The sequence below is a fragment of the Apus apus genome, chromosome 5, assembly GCF_020740795.1.
Source record: "Apus apus isolate bApuApu2 chromosome 5, bApuApu2.pri.cur, whole genome shotgun sequence".
Taxonomy (NCBI): Eukaryota; Metazoa; Chordata; class Aves; order Apodiformes; family Apodidae; genus Apus; species Apus apus.
Genome location: NC_067286.1, coordinates 21855421 through 21868927, shown reverse-complemented (window position 1 = coordinate 21868927; position 13507 = coordinate 21855421). Strand labels below are relative to the sequence as shown.

Here is a 13507-nt window from a genome sequence, read left to right as displayed (position 1 = left end):
TTGTCTCCTGGAATAAATTTTAGCTACTTATTTCTACTTGATATTGGGTGGTTGTTCTTTCAGGGATTTTTTGTGTATGGGTTTTGGGTTTGGTTTTTTTGTTTGTTTGTTGGGGTTGGTGTGGTTTTTTGTTTGTTTGGGGGGGCAGTTGTGGTGTTACTAGTTGTTTTTATTTTGTTGTTATTTGTTTGATTTTTGTCTTTAAGAAAGCCAACTGTGAAAAGGATTTTGTGAAGCAAAGTTCTGAATGGTCCTTCTCATCCCTCCCCTGCACTGCCCCTTTGTCATGAGGAGCACTGATGTTAGCAGTCCATTAAATATTAAAGACTGTCGCTGCGATTTCTCACTGATGTGCTTTATTTTGATACCAGTCCAAGCTGTGGAAATGAAAAACCACTCGGGACTTTATGTGGAATGTAATATGCACTGCAGTTTTGTCTGTAAATATCATAATAAATTAGAGGATGTAATGAACATTCATTGAAGCGCACAAGGTTTTTTTGATTCGCCTACAACTGCCTATCAGTTTCCTTCCAAATAATAAAAGATGCGCATGGATATTGGCATCCACAGTGGCTTGATATGTTCACTGTGCTAGTGGTGGTTTTGCCTTGGAAAAATATTTACTAAAAAGGGGCCAAAAGTGTCTTGTCCTTGCAAAATTCAGCGGAGAAAAAAAAATCCCTTGGTCTTCCAGTCTGTTTAATGTGGGTTAATATGTTTAGAGTCCTAAGTAAGTTGTCCTTGTGTGTGGATGCAGCTTCACTGCCTTGCTTATCCTTGTGTTGGGATTCAGGTCAACTCCTTCGCTGAAGTGAGAGGTGGTTTGGCATTCTGTGTGACCTGTTCTATCAAGTTCTACTGCTCAGCAGGATTAGGCCAGGTCAGTTCATCAAATTAAGTTCATAGCAAAAAAACTTTTGCACATTTCAGATCAGTTTCATCCTTTACAAGAAAATGTTCCACTTCCAGTAGCAACTCTCACTTTATTGCCTTGCAATACCAATTCTATTTTGGCATATTTGGAAACTCTGTATTGTATGTTGGAAGGGCAAGAAAGGGTTTGTAACACTTAGGTTAATTAGTTTGTGTAAATGTCGTAAGAAATTCTCCAATTCCAACTACTGCTAAAAAAAAAAAAAATAAAATTAAAAATGAGTAAAGCAGTGTTGTGGTTCAGGCCCAGCCAGCAACAAAGAACCACGTGTCTGCTCACTCACTCCTCCCCCCACTGTGGGGTGGGGATGAGAAAATTCAACCAAAAGCTCATCAATCAAGACAAGGACATGGAGGGTTCACTCACCAGTTATGATCACAGTCAAAACAGACTCAACTTGGGGAAATAAATCAATTTAACTTATCAACAATCAAATCAGAGTAAGTCAAAGAGAAAACAACACCAGATCTTAAATACCTTATCCCAGCCCTCCCTTCTTCCCAGGCCCAAATTCGCTCCCATTTCACTACCTCTTTCCCTCAGTGGCACAGAGGGATGGGGAATGGGGTTTAAAGTCAGTTCATCACACGCTGTTTCTGCTGCTCCTTCTTTTCAGCGGGAGAACTCCTCACAGTCTTCCCCTACTTCAGTGTGGGGCCCCTCCCATGGGAGAGAGTCCTTCATGAACCCCTCCAACATAAGTCCCTCTCAGGAGCTGTGGTTCTTCAGGAACAGGTTGCTCCAGCCTGGGCTTACATAGAGCCATAGTCTGCTTCAGGAACAGTCACCTCCACTGGTGATGGGTCCTCCATGGCTGCAGATCCACATCTGTCCCACCATGGTCCATCACAGGCTTCTCCACCGTGCTCCTCCATGGGTCACAGGGGGCAGCTGCCATGTTACCATATGCTGCAGGAGACCCTCTACTCAGGCACCTCCCTTTCTTCCTCACTGACCTTGGTATATGTGCTCAGGTATAGCTCTTACCTCCCCCTGCCGTCTGCCTTGAGGTCTTGCAGCAGTTACATTTTCCCCTTCTTAAATATGTTAATTGCAGAGGTGCACCCACTGTCACACATGAGCTCGGCCTTGGCTGGAGGTGGGTCTTTAGTTTGCGGCTGGGAGAGCTTCTAGCATCTTCTCACAGAAGCCACCCCTGGAGCCCCTCCTCTGCTACCAAAGCCCTGCCACACAGCCCCCACACAACTGGTCCCCTAATGATCTCTGTTTTAGTACATAACTATTTATAGAATGTACACCAACTACCAAGCATGCTAAATACACTAAACAGGCTTCAGATGTGGAAAACTTCAGTTTAGAAAAACTCAGCCTGGTCTGAAGCTTTTTGTATCTCCCCAACAGTTCTGAGAAACCAGTATGAATCAGTTACCACATTCTTCAGTGGCTTCTGCTTTCACTTAGAAATGTTATGAACTTTATCTATAAGCCTTCTTGGTTAAGTAAAAGGTTTTAAAGGAGACCTATTTAAAAAAAAAACAAAAAACAACCTTTCATCTTTGTCAGCAGCTTTGAGATGATTTGAAAGTCTTATTTTCATAGTCTATTCGCTAGTTTATTGGCTTGGGATTTCTGAGAGAATCCAAGCAATCTGTGCTCTGAATGAGACAAAGCAGCAGTTTCAATCTGGATCTGTCACAGCCTGACCATAGACTTTAACATCTGTCAGGCAACAGAGTGTGTATTTTTCCCTCCTGCAGGACCATTTTGGAGCACAAATAAAGATGAATGTTTTTCCATCCATAAAAAATTATCTCTTAACTCATTTTGCTCACTTGACTCTTTTTTATTCAGCTTTATGCTTTTTGTGGCAGTTTGTGTTTCTTCATCAAGAAGTTAAAACTTTATCAGGAATTAATATTTTGGCTTTAAAGCAGTTCTAGTTTAGAGAAAAAAACATGTCACAAGGAATCAGAGTGCTGCAGTGGAAATGGTTAGAAAAAACGGTTGGTTTGTTTCAGCCTTGAAAACACCACTTCCTTTACTTAATTGGTGTTCATTAACAATACATATTGCCAATGGTTACCTCTGCATTGTTATCACTACACATTCATGCTGTTATTTCTTAACAATCTACCTGAATTCAGCTGTGAGTATACAGTCCAGTAGAGGTGATGCCCCTTCGTTGCCACTGATAGCTGCAAGTACTTGATGGTCTTATTTGAAGGTGAAGGTGATATTGTTTAGGTGCACTTTTGAAGGAGGGAAGGTCAAATGGAAACTAATGTCCTGTTGTCCTTCTTCCCACCTTTTGTTGTTTGTTACTGGTATCTTATCTTTCTCTTCCCAAAATAAGACTATGGTCTCATTGGCTAGTTTTTAGCTTGGATATTAGGAAAAAAATATTTACTGAAAGAGTTGTCAAGCATTAGAACAGGCTGCCCAGAAGTGGTGGCATCACCATCCCTGGAGATGTTAAAAAAACATGTAGACATGGCACTTTGGGACATGGTTTAGCGGGTGTAGTGGGGCTGGACTGATGGTTGGACTTGATGATCTTAGAGGTCTTTTCCAATAATAATGATTACATTATTCACCAAGTATCTTTCCTGTTTGTATGGTGAATTCAAAATAATCAAACAGCACATCTTTCCTATCTGTTTGACATCCTTTGTTACCTTGCAGATTTTACTACTTAGACATATCTTACTCTATCCTGCTTGTGCAACTCTATCATAATTCTTTATTTGCCCCTTCGCAATTCATGTTATTTACATTTAGCCGGGTAAGAAATGCTTGTTGCTGGTTCTGTGATTAGTGGTTTAACAATGTCACGTTTGCTCTTACAAGTTGTGCTGGTTTAGTTTGATAAACAAACTGTGCTTAAGTCATGTGAATATTAATTTTGTCTTGCTGAGTATGATTTTACTTTGAATGCAACAGGTCTCTCTGCTTCAGAAGCAACAAAAGTTCTCTGCTGGTGCTGGTGAAAATAGTCTTTTGAGGCACTTATGTTTCTTTATGACACATATGAAAATTGCTCATGTGTTCTTCTGTTTCAGTTGGTGGTGTCAACAGATCTGGGAGATTATTGTGGGATTCCTCCTTTGGTATGCTGACTCATATTTAGGACCTGACGGTCAAAAACATTCAAGATGCCTTTATTAGGGGAATAACATCACCTTAATTAGGGGAATACTATTGCCTTCTTAAAAGAAGTTTAAGAAATTATTTTACTTAGTCAGCTAATTCATCTTACCATCCCTTCTCTCACCAGTAGCTTATGTAAGTGGTCACTGCTGCTGTTAAATGGGTAACTGACTTGTTACTATCCAAAATTATATTAAATATGAACAGTATCATTCTGTGGTTCCTGAAATGGAGATTGCCTAATAGCAATGGCTAATGCAACATGTCTGGGTAAAACTTGGCTTTCAACCCCAAAGGACTGCAACTTCAACAACTACTCCCTTCTTGAAGTACAGCCTTTATTGATAATTCTGTGCATCAGCCTCTAACAGCCTTTGGAGGAATTGCTTCAGCCTCGCCTTGTCTACTTCGGCCACTTGGTGAAATAGGAATAAATGTTGTTATACTGAATTAAAACTGAATGTTAGTGTTTTCTGGCGTATTGCAGTGTTATGAGCTGGTAAGGAATCTGACCTCACCTCTCCCTGAGGAAATCACGGCTGGAGGATGCTGTGGTTGGTGCTTTTGACAGACCTTGTTCTGGCAGTGCCTTTAAGTAATGCTTTCTGCCTTCTCAGCATGCATGTCTCCTGTAATGTGTACACACATTGTGTGTTCTGCGATGACAATGCCCAGGTCCCTTCCCAAATGCAGAATCATCCTCTGCTTCTGGCTTCTGATCTAGCTAAGCCAAATTTCCAAGCTCCAGCTGTTGGACCTTTCAACTGGTTTGGTTCCTGGAGCCTTTGCAGCTCTCACAGCAGGCTGGGCTGTACACAGTGTTCTCCCTGTGTGCCAGGAGTACTAATGTCAGCTTCATGTCAGCAGTTCTTAGAAGTGATTTCTCAAAGTTTAAACTGTATCTCAATACATGGTTAAATTATCTTCAAAGCTGCTATGTAATTAAATACACGTCTTTGTAGTCACTGTCATCTAGTTAGATAATCTTCCTTAATTTTTGTAGCTAATCTATTACTAACATTTCCCAGTGTACACATTTCTCTCCCTACTACCTGTACTGTGGTATGCTTTTTAATATTTGTTGTCATAGTATATGATTTCTTTAAAATAAGTAGGTCTGCTCAAGACTGTATTTAATAAAAATAATTTTTAAAAATTGCTGCTAGAATATACAAACCCGACATTTTTCTATTATGCTGCCTTGTAGAGAACGAAGACCATGGAATAAAACCAAAACAGAAAATCAGAATGGAGTGACTTCTGCAGAGATATGAGGGAGGAAGGGTAAATCGGCCCTCATACGAACAGCTCTGTTGCAATTGTAAGAACATTGCTAGTGCCTCTAGATATTTCTTATCAATTCAACCATAAGATACAGCTTCTTATTTGAAGTGTTAAGGTAGTCTGTTTCATTAGCCTGCATCAAACAGCAGGAATTCAAGACCAAGGAGCGACATGTTACCTTCAGAGAAAATTAGGTATAATGGTAATAATAAAAAAAACCCCAAATCCATAAAACAAAAAATATGAATTGCAGAATATCACCAATCTAAAACTTTTCAAATAGAAGTTATAAATACATTTGGATGTAGTACTTTCACTTGTACATGTCAGTCATAAGATGTCGCTTTTATATTATACTTTTCTGTATCATAGTGAGAGTCTAGGTCACTTGGAACTGACTGCAAAAAGGTGATAAGGAATGTGTGACTATATTGTCTGGTCTTTCAGCTCAGTTAGATTTGTGTATTGTCATTAATCTGTGGCTAATTAGCCAGTGACTTTAATGGCTATGTGTAGCCTGGGATGTAAAAGGAATACACTGTTAATATGTTAAGTATATGATTTTGAGATATTTAGTCCTTTTGTTACCAAAAATTGTATTTGGTCATCAGCTAATATTCCGGAGGGATGGAAAAAAAAAAAAAAAAATCAACATACTCCCTATTGACATTATTTCAAAATATCCATAGATATTTGAAATATCCATACCAAATTCTTGGTGGGGTTGGGGGCTGAAGGCTGGATGCAGTGATCTTAGAGGTCTTCTCCAACCGTGACAATTCTGTGATTCTGTGATTTTTTTATTTGACATTTGTATTTAGGAAAAGATGATGAGATTAATCTAGCAAGATATGTCGAGAGGTATGCAAACATAACATCTCTGAAATTCTTTGTAGCATAATTTTTCTTCATAATTCTGCTTTAGGATTAGCACCTTCATTTTGAAGATTATGAAACTCAAAACAAAATAATGAAATGTTTTACTTGCATAAAACTTCATCATCAAGGGCATTGGAAGGATCAACATTTGGGAATCACTCTTACAAGTTATTTTGAACAGTTCCAACTTTTTATTAGAAATAAAATTATTTTATTGTTTATTGTAGTTAACAGTCTCCTTAAGGACAAATAGATTTTAGAACTGGCTTTGAGTTACATGCTGTGGTGGACCTCTGAGATAGCTTAAAAAAGGCACAAGCCATTTTGCTTTGCAAAGCAACTGCTTTATTGTTCTCTGTGTACTCTTTTATGTCCATACCATTTTTTATCAGCTTCCACTTTTTTTTCTTCTTCTATGGTGTGATGTACTTGGACTAACTTCTTTTTATATAGAATAATGTGTATGTTTAGCCAACAGTTATTTTTCTACTGTTTTCTGGTTAAGGAATTCAGGAACGAAAATTAAAAAGTTAGCAAATGTTGTGATAGTATTGGTAGTGTTAATATTTTCACTCACTTATTTGAAAAATGTAATAAACATTTTCCACCAGAAATATATTTATAGCATGTTTATGGTCACAAATGGACAATGAAAGATTCTGGTTAGAATTTAAAGCTAGATTTCCAATACTGGCTCCAGGAATGTAAGTGAAAGCTGATTTGTAAAAAGTTATGGTCCAAATATATGTAAATTGTTGGCTCTTTTATTTCTGATTAGTTGAGAACTAGGACATTTCAGAAAATGAGTACACCTTTACCTTCATTAATGGCTTCCATCAACCCTTCAATTAGCAGCATAACAGCTGCTGAATATATGAAGCAAGGGACAACTATAGTGCCAAAAGGAATATCCAGGAAAGAGAATGAAAGCTACATAGCAATATTAAGGAATAATGCCATATTGCAAAATTACTGTATTGAATGACCTAGAAGTGCATATTTGCTTCAAAAAGTTTCAGTAGAAGTAGATATTTTCTTTTATTATACATACCAGTACAAAGATTTTTACAAGTCAATGACTCTCTGCCTTGTGTAAGGTTATAACCACTGGAGGAGTTTGATTCTATAAATGAAACTTAATTAGATATGAAGCTGCATGAGTCAGAAGAGAGTCCAGCTGGCTCACTTAACTACAGAACTAAGAGTAGCAAAAGCAGTAGAAGCTTTTGTCAACAAATTCATTCTTGGAGACTGTGATGGCTAAGAACATTCTTTTTTTAGAATTTATTTCTTTATTAAAGCTTTCTCTTGGACTTTGAATTAGAGGGAAGAATGGATCATAATGCTAATGTTTGATGCAGTACTGTTTAAAACATCTTATGAACCCTAACAGATTTGCTCATTGACTTCTCTTTGCTAGTGTTTCTCCAGTGAGGACAGAAAAATGCTCTGATTTGTGTTATCTATTCCTTTCATAAATAGCACAATCTGAAACTTGACATTTCAGTCTCCTTCCAGGTCATCACTTGACTGTCTTCTCTAGTTTATCTCAACTGTTAGATGAATAGGAAACAAGGTCTGGTTTCCCTAATTTGCTTAAGTACAAAAAAGGTACCCAGCAAAAGTCTGGCTAGTAGAAGGATAGCTCCTGTATATGGTAGTCAGATCAGGGAAGGACTTTGGTATTGTGTTGGCTTGGTGTGGTGGGGTTTTGGTAACAGGGGGTAGCACTCGGGTGGCTCCTGTGAGAACTGTGAGAGTTGAAAGCTCCCCTGGCTCCAAATTCCAGTCCCATCTCTGGCCAAGGCAGAGCCCATCAGCGGTAGTGAATGTACCTGTGTGAAGGAGGGAGAGGAGGTGAGATGGCAGGCTGATGCCCTGTAACCTGTGGAGGAGCATGGTGGAGAAGCCTGTGAAGGACCACGGTGGGACAGATGTGGACCTGCAGCCATGGAGGACCCATCACCAGTGGAGGTGACTGTTCCTGAAGCAGCCTATGGCTCTTTGGGAAGCCCACGCTGGAGCAGCCTGTTCCTGAAGAACTGCAGCTCATGAGAGGGACTTATGTTGGAGGGGTTCATGAAGGGCTCTCTCCTGTGAGAAGGACCCTATGCTGGAGCAGGGGAAGGCTGTGAGGAGCCCTACCTCCTGTGAGGAGGAAGGAGCAGCAGAAAACAATGTATGACAAACTGACCATAAACACCCATTCCCTGACCTCCTGTTGCACTGGGCTGGAGGAGGTAGAAAAATCAGGAGTGAAGTAATTTGGGCCTGGAAAGAAGGGTAGGGTGGAGTAAGATATTTAAGCTCTGGTGTTGTTTTCTTTTTGTCCTGTTTTTGGTTTGATTAGTGATAAATTGATTTGTTTCCCCAAGTTGAGTCTGTTTTGTCTGTGATCATAATTGGTGAGTGAATCAATGTCTATGTCCTTGTCTTGACCCACAAGCTTTTAGTTAGATATTCTCCTCCTCATCCCACAGTGGGGGAAGGGGTGAGTGACCAGACATGAGGTACTTTGTTACTTACTGGGTAAACCATGATAGGTGTTTACTCTTCAGATCTGCATGTTTAGGCCAACCCTTAAAGGTGCATGTTATTGTTAGCATTTCCAATATCTTAAGGGGGCCTGCAAGAAAGCTGGGGTAGGGCTTTTTACATGGGTGCGTAGTGAGAGGGCAAGGGGCAATGGTTTGAAGCTTAAAGAGGGGATATTCAGGTTGCACATTAGGAAAATTTCTTTCCTGTGAGGGTGGTGAGATGCTGGAACAGGTTGCCCAGGGAGGTTATGAATGCCCCATCCCTGGAGGTCTTCAAGAGCAGGTTGGATGAGGCCTTGAGAAACCTGATCCTGGGAGGTGTCCCTGCCCATGCAGGGGGTTAGAACTAGATGATCTTTATAGTCTCTTCCAACCTAAACCATTCTATGATTCTATGATTTTAGCCCTACTGCATAATAGAGTCATCAGTCTTACTGGCAGTGTTCATTGTATCAAAGCATATTTTCTTTCCCTTTTTTTTCTGCACACTGACAAGGCTGCAGTATGCAATGGATTTCTTGCCCTTGCTAACTATTCAGATTGACAGTGTAATCTGTGAGTATGTTGTGATGTCATACTGCTGGTCTGTGTGTAGATATGCATGAAATTATAGTATAGACTACTGACTATTGATATGCAAAATATAAGCATACCATTGCGATTTTTTATTTACCCTTTTCAAGTCTTGAATGTTATCTCTGTGAAAGCTTAAGAAAGATTTAATAAATAGCTTGAACAGGACATACAAAAGGAAAGGTTTTGTTGGGGGGGAGGGGTTTAGCAGCATTTAAATCACATATTTACAAATCCTTGTGCAGTTGCAGTTATAATACACAAGTGACACTGATGAAATCTGGTCTTGTGCTGTTAAGAAATGCAAGTCTCCACCCTGGGATGTAAAGAAGAGTTTGCTTTTACCAGAGCTGAAATTTTTATGAGCTTTTTATGGACCAGCTTTTGTAGGTCAAAATCTGAATGGCAAATTACATTCCTCTTTCAGGTGTCAAGAACTTAAAGATGGCAAATGTTTCAAACCTAGATTAATATCCTCTCTCAAAGTCTTTGCTTTAAAGTGCCTCCCACCTTGATAATCTGCTTAATCTCTCCTGTATAGAAAGTGCAATGCTCTTCTATAATCTAGTGCCCGTCCCATCCAACTTCAATAGATGGGCAAGTCACACACTGGTCTTATATTGAAAATTTAAGGAACTTTTCCATGTGTCAGGCTGTCTTCTGTGTTTAAGCTATGTCACTGTGATACACTAATTGATTAGATATGGAAAACATTTTTTGACAGGTACATGGGGGTGATTAATCAAAAAGTTAATTAAAAAGTGCTTTTGAATTGATGATTGATTTCTAAAAGGCAGAAGTAACTTCAGCCTCTACCAAGTCAGTCACCCTGTAGCTCATCTTACCACCCCACGTCTAGGTACTCACAGATCTTTTGGCCAATGCCAGTGTTATAATTGAATCCTTCTGTGATCTGTTTCTCCATTGATTAAAGAAAGTTACAATTGCATACTTTTTTTTTTTAAGTACCATTAGCTAAGGGACTTTGTAAATGGTCATATTAACAGCTCAAATGTGCTTTCATTGCTGCATTACGCAAATAATTGCTTAGACTTAGTGCAGTTTTCCTCAGTTGAGAGTCTTGCTGAGACTGGAAGCAGCGGTCCCAGTGATTGATTGCTTTGCTTTCTTGCTTGTTCCTTTAGGTAAAGAAGTGTAAGCTTGTGTATATAATTTTTCTGAAATCTACTGTGCTTATGTTTTGCAAGGTAGATCTTCATGAATGCTGATGGAAATGACACCTGTTTCCTAAATTAAGAACAAATAATGTAGTTTATTTACTGTTCATCAGAATTGGTGTTTCCCTCAGATGAAAGCTTGCGTCTGCTGGTGCCAATGAGAGCCACCTGCTTATGTCTAACAACATAATGTAGTCATTGATAATGAGCTGCAGAATAGGAAAGAAACAGAAATTGCTGTACTGCAGATGGAATAAAACCAGAAAAACAGTAGTGCTAATGAGACAGATGAACCTGTATGATGACATTACCTTCTTTTCCACTCGTTAAAATTTCCCAGGTCCTTCTGTGCATTGCCTCTTCTGCTTTGTCAACAGTAAGTGCTGCAGGGAACCATTACAAAGTGTTGAAGTATTCTAATCTACACCTCTTTTCTTACAATGGGGACTTACTGTTTCAAATACAGTAATTAAAGCAGAAAAGGAGTATCTTGAGCATAATGCTGATGTTTTGATATTTCAGAATGTGTCACAAATGGCTCAACTTAAGCTGTGTGTTTACATATAAAGAACTTGAGAAAAACTAAACAGATCAAAAACTGTTGACTGCTTTTAGTACATGCAAATAAGTCTCAGCATTATTGATATTTGTGAGAGTGCTAGTAAAGTGGTCATTTCTCTTAGCAAGAAAATTACCACTTCTTGCATAACAGTTTAATGTTGGAGATAACTTCATGCTTGACAAAACTGCTATGACTGAATTTGCAATAGTTTGGTTACTGTGATATCAAGTGGTGCACTTGAGGTAGTGAAGTTAAATGCTTTGTTGAAGAACTTCAAGGATCAGCTGCGTTAAATCACTGGCAAACAAGAATCAAAGCAAAGCTCACAGTGAATTACTCATATTTAAAAATGTATATATATAATTTTTTTCCTGAAGTCTAACTCAGTAATGATGATAAACGGTATTTAGGAGAACTCAGCTTATTCTGTGCTTTCATGCACAATAATGATGCCTGGCTATATTTTAATCCTCTGAAGTGGCTTATTCTTATGGCTGGATTGATGCTTACCTCACTTTGTATGCTGACAAGGACAAATTCAGAAACAATGTTTAAAACAAATGAAAGAAAAAGTAATGGAAAAAATGTATATACAGTGACTACTGTTTTTCAGTTATTAAAGTAGCCTTCTTTTATCCTGAATAACAGTAGGCTTTACTACCAAATGTAACCAAGGTTAATTATACTGGGTTTGTGGGTCCTGTAATAAACTAGTGTTTATAACATTAAAAGCATGCCTTTCAAAAGACAAATCTAATCCTTGAATGTTTTATAACTGTCTAGGAGGGAAAGACAGAAAAGGTGTTTTTTTAGTGGGTTTAAAAAAAATATTACACTGCATTTATCTTTTGCAGCCATAAGAAGGATAAAACTAGTGGCTCCCCATAGGAATCACCAGGATGGCTAGATGCTGGAGCTTTTCAGTGCTTTCATCATGACGTAAAAAGGAGAAGGGAAGAAAGATCAGTGAGTGGAAAATGGAGGAGTCCTTGTGAGCCCCCCTACCAGTGAGTAAGGGAACAGACATAGTAGGAAAAACAGTTTGTTTTGCTTGGTTAACACTCAAACAGATACGCTTCAGAGTCTGAATGATGCAGAACTGGTAGGGCAGAAGCACACTGCAATAGTTTAATTTCTACTTGTCAGGTTTTTTGTCAGCTCGAAGTGACAAACTGCAGCAATTGCACTCTAAAGACTCATGTGCAGCTGAAGGGTGGGCTCTCCTTTTCCCTCTTCTAGCTGTTTCTGCTGTAGCAATTGTGTAAGTTTTGGATTGTGTGTGTTTTTAATTTATGTGGCTGCACAAATAATCAGATTGATTTGCTAATCCAGTTGCAGAGTAACCGGTTGAACAATTTGCAGCAAACTGAACTGGCATGTCTGTGCATTGTTAGTGTATAGCCTGCAGCTAACTACTAACCTACTAAGCCTACTGTTTAGTTGGGATAAGGTAATCACAAACCTGTTTTTAAAGACAGCTTGCATCCCACTCCTGTATTTATTCTGAGATGCAGGCTTTGTAGGAGATAGCTACACCTAGGTGGAGCTGACAGCTTTTAGCCTGTGGGCTGATTGAGAGCTGTTGTTTGAGTGCTGCCTGATTACAGTCTCCTAATATCAGGTACTTCATCTCAGTGAGTGACTGGTATCACCAGTATGATGAGTGCTGGTGTATCCCTAACATACAGTCTCATTTCTGATTTAAATCTCTTAACTACTTTTTATATAAACGACATACAATGCTGTAAAAACAGATGGCAGAATTGGTAACAAAGTTCTATTTTCTGCCATCTTCAGTCAAGTTTATGGGTTACTGGAGGTCACTTCCATTTCCTCGTGATTAACTTTTGTTGAAGAGGAGCTTCACACTCTTAGTCCTGTTGTATCTTTACAATTTAGTTTAGCTGCTTTTTAATCTGAAAGAAAACTCATAATTTGATTTAACAAGTCAGTCTGTTTGTTTTCTGAGCTGCTCCTTGGGATTTTGAGGTGGGAGGCATACTTTAAAGAACTTATGATATTAATGTTAAATATTTTAAGATTTGTTCTTGTTGTTGTTAAGCTCTGGACTGTGCATAGTAATGAAACAGAACATTTTATTTAGGCTGTAGTCTAAACTGAATAATTTCGACTGAACTCCTGGCAACATAGGTTACAGATAAAGGGGGTGTGTGGGGGGGTGTGCACATGAGCTAGAGAAGGATGAAACAACCCATGTCTCATGTCAGTCTGAAATACATAATATTTCAATGGCAAGCAAAACATGACTATTTATAAGCTTAGAACTGAAGAGCTTAGTAATTCTGATGTGTTTTCATGAAATGTAACTATTTTTTTTTTTCAGTGAATTTTTATCAGATATTGATTTGTATCTTAAAATGCTACATCTGGCTTACAAAATGTTATATATTCACTTTTTGAACTTCGACCTTGGTGAACACTTACTGAC

The 13507-nt window shown here is 38.7% G+C and overlaps 1 protein-coding gene across 8 annotated transcripts in view; it reads left to right on the top strand.

Moving 5' to 3' along the window:
* Nucleotides 1–13507, top strand: part of LRRC4C (leucine rich repeat containing 4C) — a 554128-nt gene that overhangs the window by 61951 nt on the left and 478670 nt on the right. The window lies entirely within an intron of this gene.